The following is a 10,000-nucleotide window of genomic DNA, read 5'->3' on the forward strand; positions in this document are numbered from 1 at the left end:
ACGATTGCTGAACAGGAGCAGTCAATGTCGATCTACGACGGACAACCAACGACCGCGACGATTTTTTTTATCAAAAGTTAAAAAAAAAAAAAGAATTACTTGCAGCAAATTTGAATTCTTCCTCCATTTATGTCAGCACAACATTTTTGTTACCTTTGGAGCAGTTTGAAGCAAGATTGACATCAACGGTGTTTGAAATCGCCACCGAAAGAAACTAAACTAAACATACACAGTACGTAATTTAACGCCTCTAATTGTACAGGTAGAATAATTATTAATTATTTAACAAGGCCAAGGAAGTGTTTGGTAGAGGTATAAGCGATTAAAATGATCCTTTATATGACTGGTAAATCTTTTTATCGTCATTGAAACCGATAATCCTTTCTACTATAGGCACAAGGCCTAAAATTTCGGTGGGCGGGGTCAAGTGGATTACATCGACTCCAGTACTCCACTGGAACTTATATTTTCGACTCCGAAAAGATGAAAGGCAAAGTCGACCACGGAAGAATTTGAACTCTGGACGCCAAGGCGGACTTAACGCCGTTAAGCATTTCGCCCGGCGTGCTAACGATTCTGTCAATGGAAAAATGGGCGCCAATGAGATCTGAAGTAGCAGCCGCATGGGACTAAATTATCAGGTTTTGTCTTTTAACCGCTTTCTGCCATAACACTATTTTCAGGTAGAAACTAGGACTAATGTTTTACGGAAAATAGTCTGAGAAATAAATATAATAACAAGAGCATTCAGAGAGCGCAAACCTCCGCCAACACCAACATCCTATCAAAGATTAGCCGGAAAACAAACAAACACAACTGAAAACAATATCTCCACCTTCGCTAACGCGAAGGTAATAATAATAGGTTCAACTCAGGGATTTTAAAATGAAAATAGCATGAGACCTTTTGGTTTTCTCCTCTCTTAAATTCCGGTCTTCCTTTAGTAATCCCATTGTTTTAAATCGATGTATAGAACTATGTATATATGTAAGTATACTGTAAAGTGTTAATATGTATGCATAATGTATAAGGGAGATAATCAGAGAAAGACTTAGAAATTAACGTAAGATCGTAATACTTCATGTAAAGTAAAGTAAATATAACAAATAATCCAGAATCCTTGTCCGGTACCGGACTGATCCCAAAATCTAATCAGTTCGTGCCAGTCACGAGGCCAAACATCCCTCAAAGTTTCATCCGAATCCATCCAGTGCTTCTTGAGATATCTTGTCCACGAACAAACAAACTGACACGACTGAAAACAATACCTCTACCTTCGGTAAGGCGGAGATAATTATAACATTAATAGTAGTAAAACTGACAATTATAGTCATTCTAATAGCAATAATTTCAGTAATAGCTTTAGAGATAATAATTGTCACAGTAATGATTACAATAATAATAATAATAATAATAATAATAATAATAATAATAATAATAATAATGATGATGATGATAAAAGGCTGAAAGAGAGGCTGATAAGCATTTCTTACGACTTGCGAGCGATTTTGTCAACTCGGTGCCATGATTGCTATTGTTATAATAATAATAATAATAATAATAATAATAATTCTTTCAGATTTTGACAGCAATTTTTAGAGGAGAGGGTGATGTCGATAATATTGAGATCAGAACATAAAGGGCCGGAAGTGAGGCTGATAAGCATTTGGTCTGACATGCTAGTGATTTTCTCAACTCGGTGACTTAGAAATAGTTATAACAAGAGCACTCAGAGAACGCAAACCCCCGCCAAGGCAACACCAACGTCCTCTCAACGATTAGCCAGAGATGATTTTTATAATGAAATAAACTAGACTGCTCTCACAAATGAGAAACTGGGAAATAATCCAGAATCCTCGTCCGGTACCGGATTGATCCCCAAATCTAATCGGTCCGTGCCAGTCACGAGGCCAAACATCCCTGAAAGTTTCATCTGAATCCATCCGGCGGTTCTTGAGACCGATAGAGTAAGAACTAGGCTTACAAAGAATAAGTTCTGGGGTTGATTTGTTTGACTAAAACTCTTTAAGGCGATACTCTAACATGGCCGCTGTCGAATGAATCAAGTAAAAGAATATATATATATATATATTTAAATCGTCAATTCCACATATTATTTACTCGCTACAGAAAACACTTAGACTGAAAACGAGGAAAGCCAGCCGATAGAATTTTTTTTTAAAGTTTGTTATTTCTATATTGAATCAATTTCGGAATTAATCACATAATAGATTTTTTCCTCTTCAGTAGAAAATACGAAAAGACATAAATGAAATACTTACAAGCGCCCATGGAAAAAAGCCGAAGCAAAAATCATGAGTAAATATAAGTACCCTAGATATATCTAAAAATAAAATCCTTTGTTCAGCCTCAGCACACGTGTGAACTGTTCTCCACTATAAGCTGTAGTGGAGAACAGTTCACACGTGTGCTGAGGCTGACCAAAGGATTTTATTTTTAGATATATCTGGGGTACTTATATGTACTCATGATTTTTGCTTCGGCTTTTTTCCATGGGCGCATGTAAGTATCTTATTTATTTCTTTTCGTATTTTCTACTGAAGAGGAAAAAATCTATTAAGAGATTAATTCCGAAATTGATTCAATATAGAAATAACGAACTTTTTTTAAAAATTCTATATTGGCTGGCTTTCCTCGTTTTCAGCTCTATGTGTTTTCTGTAGCGAGTAAATAATATGTGGAAATTGACGATTTAAAAGTCTGTTATCATCATATTGGCATAGAAATAATTTTCTTTAGCCCTTATTTATAAGTTGTTTATAATTTTAACCTTAAAGGTATTTTAATATGCTGCCACATTTTTTTATGGAATTTTTTTCTGTAAAAAAACTTCATCCTATATATGTAGTATATATTATATAATATATATATATTATTATATATATATATATATATATATACATATGTGTGTATATATATATATACATATGTATATATATATATATATATATATATTATATATACATATGTGTGTATATATATATATACATATGTATATTATATATATATATTATATATAAAACTATGTATAAGTATAGATACATATATATCCTGTAAATATATATATATATATATATATGTATATATCTGTATGTGTACATATACACGCACAAATGTTTTATCATACTCACAAATATGTGTATATGTGTATGCATGTGTAAAATATGCGTGTGTAATATATACAAATATATAATATAAAACCATATGTATACATACACACATCACACACACACATACACATACACAAACACACACAACACACATATATATATATATATATTTACATACAGAGATAGATTGAGGGAGAGAGAGAGATAAACTGAAAGACAGACAAGGAGAGAGAAAAAGAGATAGAAACGTATGAACATATATGAAAGAAAATGTGTGTGTGTGTATATATATATATATATATATACATATATGCGTATATACGTACATACATAAACTTATATCTTTGGGAGTGAATCTAACATTCACTCATACATATACACACACACATACGCACTCACATACAGGCACATGTACGAACACATCGTCAGAAAATCTTTCCCATCGACTAAGCCACAACGCCAAACCATTTCTACCACAACCGCTACCACCACCAACACCACCACCACCACCGCCACCACAATCCCCCACCTTCAAGACTGATAGTTATTTTGAACATTCCTTACATTCGATTTGTCTGCAATGCCATAAGCAATGACCTGTAAAAGAGATTATTGTTGCTCGAAACCTTCTTAATCGCCATTACAATATTGAATTGATGCAAATCAAAATGGCGTCCAAATATAATTATTTCCGACTATCTCCGTCTATCTCCGCCTATCTCCGTCTATCTCTCTACCAATAACGTTGATCTTTTATTAAACATCATTTTATCATTACTTTTTACTCTTTTGTTTTAACATAAAGATATTTGACCCAAGATTTCTTGCCGCTCCCGATTCTTTCTCGTATTTTAGTCTCTCTTTCTGAAATTCTTTTTCGCTTTGCCTTTTTCCTTTGTTCTTGTATTTTTCCCTTTTAATTTTTCCTTCTTTCTCTTCCCTTTTTGTTTTTTTTCTGTCTTTATTTTTGTCTATTTTATTGATTGGGTGGGAGTAGTAGGTTGCAACGGTGATGGTTTTTGGAAGTGGTGGGAAGATATGTTGGTATTGGCCATAATGGAATCGGTGACGATGGTGATAGTAGTGGATGTGGCGGTAATAAAGACGGTGATGATGATGATGAAATTGGTGGTGGTGGTGGTGGTGGTGATGGGGATGTTGGTAGTGATGGTAATATTTATTCTATTAACTGAAATCCATTCTTCTTCATGAATCATAATATAATGATCACAATCAATATATATAAACATGTATATCATATATACAATATATATAATATATAGATATATATATATATATATACATGTTTATATATATTGATTGTGATCATATATATATAACATATATATAATATATATATAATATATATATATATATATATATATAATATAATAAATATATAATATATATATTTTAATATATATATACATACACATAAGATATATATATATACACACACATATATATATGATATATATATATATATATATATATATATACATACACATATATATATATATTACACATACATAACACCACATATATTATATATACATACATATATTATATAACACATACTACATACACATATATATACACAATATATATATATACATACATACACACAATATATATATATACATAATATATATATATATATATATATATATATATATATATATATATATACATATATACACACACACATACATATATATAATATACATACTTGCATACATACATACATGCACTAACCCGTCACCTCCACCAGAGTCACCTGGTGAGGAGGATTGTTAGGATTACGAATCAAGAGGAAAACAATACCTGCCAAAGGAGGAATGAACTGACTGTAAACCCAACGATCTCTTAGCAATACTGCGAGCACTAAGAAAATTCGGCTCGACGTACGTGTACATACGTGTGTGTGTGTATGTGTGTATGTATATATGTATCTATGTATGTACGTAAATCTCTGTTGATTCACCATAGGTGATAAATTACAGAACACAATGAGGAAGTAGAGTATTCATTAATACATTATAACTGGAAGCTTCGTTGCGTGAATGTAAATGTGAATATAATTATAGAAGTTACGAAGAAAACGCTGTTTTCTCCAGCGTACATCTCATATAATTTCACATATAATTTCTCGACGGAATAAGTAATATCTTAAACCAAGACGCCAAACTAGTATTTATTCATAATCTTTGGTATTTCAAGGCAAAACAGGCTTATCTTAATTATGATGTCTATCAATCTGTTGTAGTGAAAATGGTACTCCCCTTCCCACGTGACAAAGTGGTACGAAATAGCCATTATAAAGTCAGACAGTCAGTCGATGTCGGAGTTTAGTAGTAGTAGTAGAGTTGCTTGTAACAATTTGACGTTCCTTAAATTGTTACAAGAATTTTTAGGGTTGGTAAACTGCTATCAAGTATATATCCCGAACATACACAACACAAGGGCTCTACTAAACGAGCTGTTAAAAAAAGAATGCCAAATGTTTTTGGTCTGAAAAATGCCAGAAGGCATTTGAGGAACTAAAAAGCATGTTGACTTCAGACCTGTCGCTTACATACTTCGGTCCGGAGTTGGAAACGAAACGGGCAACAAATGCTACTGAGTAGGGGTAGGTACTGTACTTCAACACAAATGTGAAGATGACAACCAAAAGGCTATAGCTCACATGACAAGGACGCTATTGCCAGTGGGGAAAAATATATAGCCAGATTTGAAAAGAGGTATTGGCGATTATATCTGTTCCACATGTTTGTAGATGGTAGATGGTTTGGACTACAAACAGACCATCACCTGTTGCTAACGATTTATGGATCCAAGAAAGGAATTCCAGTACATAGAGCAAACAGGTTGCAGCGATGGGACCCATTCTACTAAACTACGAGTATTCTATGGAATATTTACCTTCGAAAAAGTTAGGACACGCTGACGGCCTATCTAGGTTAATACCCAGAAATGGCGAACAATTCGAGGACACAGTAATAGTAGCCCTAAAAGCCGAAGGAGAAATTTAACACATAATGTGGAACATTGTACGAGAGTTACCAATAACTCTGGAGGATGTAAAGCGACACACGTCAAAAGACAAGTTCATTAATCAGCGAAAGAAACAAAAATAGTTTCGGAAAGAAAAAACAGCAACAGGTACATATATATTCAGCATGCGACGGCGTACTGATGTATGGCTAAAGGGTAGTGATACCTAAGAATGTTGAAAAAATTCTATAATGGATATCCGGGGATCGCAAGGATGAAAGCGCTTCGGCGTAGTTATGTGTATTGGATGGACAAGGAAGTTGAAAACGTTGTAAAAGACTGCAGAGGATGCGCTCTGGCAGCGAAATTACCAACTCAAAAATGGGAGCCTTGGCCAGAAGTAAAAAGTTATGGTCAAGACTTCATATCGGTTTTACGAGTCCGTTAAATGGCTTTTTACTATTTAGTAGTAGTGGACGGCATTACAGAATGGCCGGAAATTGTTAAGCCACTGAAACGGTAATAAAGTTTTTGCACGAATTATTCGCAAGATTTGGCATCCCAGACGAGATTGCATCTGCCAATTGAAGAAAAGATTCATAAAAAAATGAACCAGACAGATTAGAAGAAACTATGGAATGACTGTAGGACACATTTCAGGTACCAACACTGTTACAGAAGGTTCAACTCACGCGTACAAGTTGAAGAAAAAGGAAGAACACAGACTTCCTACAGACACCAGAAAGAAAAAAAATATTCGTGACAAAGTGGTATGACTTTATAAGTCAGACAGTCAGTCGTTGTTGGAAATCTGTAATATTAGAGTCGTTGTACGAACTCTCAGTTGGAGTCGAAGTCAGTTACGTGTTATATTCGCGTTCGAATTACGGTCAAGGTAGACGTTTCAAAGTCATTGTCTTGCGGAGCTATCAACGATAGCACAATTAATGAGTCAAAGATAATAAGACGTGGAATACGGCCACAGCATAATAATGGTGACAAGAATATTACAATGTGGACAACAACATACAAGTGGACGAGAATCCACATTATAACACTATCCATCGCTCTCTCATATACATTCTGGCATTGATGTAGCAACATTTAAAATATTGTCCAGGTAAATCCAGCGGATGAAGACTAATCAAATTTACAATGACAAACGTATTTGAAGAGTCCGAAACCTACGTACTGGATTATCCGATTCTGGGTTGTCCGTCTATCTAATGTTCTTCCTAGAGATAAGACAAAATTTTTCGTGTCTGCTGCCCTCACACGCCTTTGCCTGTAAACACACATTGAAGCTTTACTATAGCGTAGTAAATGTATCGTCTGCTATTTCCAGTAAACATTGGTGTCTTGTTGCACCACTACTCTCTCTCTCTCTCTTTCTCTCTTTATATATATATATATATACATACATACCAGGTAGCACTGTCAGGCCAGGGACTTCTGCAAGTTATCCATAAGCCCCGGCTCGAAAGTCCTCCGGAACAGACTGGCGAGTTGAAGTCCATCGACGCCTAGAGTCTTCCCGAGAACGTAGTCGTTTCCTTTCACCACTAACCCTCTATACAACGCCATAGTAGAATTTCCACTAAATGCATTGCCCGACTGGTTGAGGAGCGTGAGCGCCTGGCGACACTCAAGGTGCCAGATGCCCAACCTCGGTCTACGCTTGATCCAAGATTGCAGCTCACTCAAAAAGACGAGCTGCGGGAAAGCGAGTCTGACAAGCGGCGACCACACCTACTCACCACCGTCGAGGAAACGCTGGTTGTGCGGCAGCCTCAGCGCATGTTTGCGTATCAATAGCCACAGCATACCCAGCCCACCATCCATAGGTTATTGACAGCAAATGGAGGCGGAAAGGCAAACGCTCCAGCTTGACCAGGTACGAACTGGGGCAAGGCACGACGGTGAGGTGGTAGTAAATGACCGAGGCGATGTATATGTTCGCCACATCTGCCCGACCTTTCAAGGATAGCTTCCTCTCAACCTATTTCTGAGTGAGACCGGCTACCCTGCTCGTAACCTCGCTCCAGTTCTTCTCCAGTTCGAGGTCCGATCCGCACCAGATACCGAGCAATTTTACAGGCACGACCGTCTAACGTCCTACAACGCTGTCGATCGGCATGGATCTGCCTCTCCAGGTGCCGAATTGCAGGGCCACCGACTTTTCCGGATTAATATTTGTTCCCGTTAATTCCCCGTATTCTTTCACAGAAGTAAGTAAGTAAGTAAGTAAGTAATAATAATAATAATAATAATAGTAGTAATAATAATAATAATAATAATAATAATTATTATTATTATAATAATAGTGACTGAAAATTTTGAGAAGTACATGGAACAAATAGGAGCTGCAATAAGGGTAGAGCACTTGCAGAAAACAGCAATGCTTGGACCCGCTCGAATATTCTGAATGGTGCTCGAAAAATAAGGGGTGTTACCTTAATTCATTGGTAGTGAACAGCTGACACCGTAGTACATCTCCGGCATTAGAAGCTGTGCAAAGACAAAATAATAGATAGACAGATAGATAGATAGATAGATAGATAGATAGATAGATAGATAGATAGATAGATATACATGCATAAATATATGTATGTATGCATATATGTTTGTATGTGTGAATATATGTATATATATGTATGCATATATGTATGTATGTGTGAATGTATGTGTGAATGTATGTATGCATGTAGTTATGTGTGTATGTATGTATGAATATGTAATATTTGTACATAAGCACAGTTGTAAATGTATATTTATGTTGACAATTGTGAAAGGTGCGAAGGACAGAGCTTGTGATGGATATGTACTCTTAGAAGCCGTTAGAAGATGGAGCATTGAAAAAATGTCAGGTTTATTTCAACCTTTGTGACCTTGCTGCTTCTATGAACCATTTGGAAGGACGTAATTGCAAAATAAAAACTTCGAGGCATGCCTACAGGAATCGAATATTTTTGAGCGTTTATTTGGTAGCCATCTTGAAATGATATCAATAATTTTTCATTTAAACAGAATTTGAAACACAGACGTCGAAAACTTCCATGTACACATGGAACGATGTGACAGAAAATTGCCCGCTGGGATTTTAGCATCACAGGTCTTGATTCTTTTAAAATCCATTTGTGCTTGGAGAGGCTTCAGGCAATTTTTTCTTTTACCTGTTTCAGTCACTGGACTGCGGCCGTGCTGGAGCATCGCCTATACAGATGAAATGAAATTTAGAATAATTTTCAGTCTAATTGCTATAATTCACGAGAGGACTGTTATTGACAGATTGAACTTAGTATAGAAAGTAGAGTTTTCGAAAAGCAATTACTCCTAAGAAGGCAATTAGCTGGAGTAACACAGTTACAAGTAGAGTTGAGACTACCTCATTATTGTTATAAAGGATTTTGGGAATTAAAAGGGTTAGTGGAACTCACAAATTTTTTACAAGAATTACTTATCTTAAATGTTTTTCCGTTAAAACGGTTTTCCTATCTGTTTTATGAGAAAAATGGAAGAGACGTTACCAGTGCGGTCGGTTAAGCTTAGATATAAATTATATCCTTAGTGTGTTGTCTTGTGTGTTTATAACTTAGAAAGAAATTTATCTCTGCCACTCTATCAAACCTTTATTTCTTAAACAACGATTACATCGATAACCAATAATATCCCTCCCCTGTTCTATATCATCCAGGCAGCATTCACTACGCTATTCAACTATGTAATCTTTGCTCGTTATATACAAAACTTTATGTTTCTTTTCCATAATCCACAGAAAAAAGGTAGCGAGAGTCTTGGAGTAATAGTTTGCGACATTTAGACTTCCAATGAATTATATCAGTTAATTTTCAGTATTGAGTATTTTCTTCTTCCAC

At 35.4% G+C, this 10,000-nt stretch overlaps 1 long non-coding RNA gene across 1 annotated transcript in view; it reads right to left on the reverse strand.

Annotated features, from left to right (window-relative positions):
* LOC118766802 overlaps positions 1 to 10,000 on the reverse strand; it is a 24,907-nt gene that overhangs the window by 933 nt on the left and 13,974 nt on the right. Inside the window, exon 2 of the long non-coding RNA XR_005002717.1 lies at positions 8,149 to 8,152. This is a non-coding gene — a long non-coding RNA (uncharacterized LOC118766802). The remainder of the gene's footprint in view (positions 1 to 8,148; positions 8,153 to 10,000) is intronic.

The sequence above is a fragment of the Octopus sinensis genome, linkage group LG17 (assembly GCF_006345805.1).
Source record: "Octopus sinensis linkage group LG17, ASM634580v1, whole genome shotgun sequence".
NCBI classification, from domain to species: domain Eukaryota; kingdom Metazoa; phylum Mollusca; class Cephalopoda; order Octopoda; family Octopodidae; genus Octopus; species Octopus sinensis.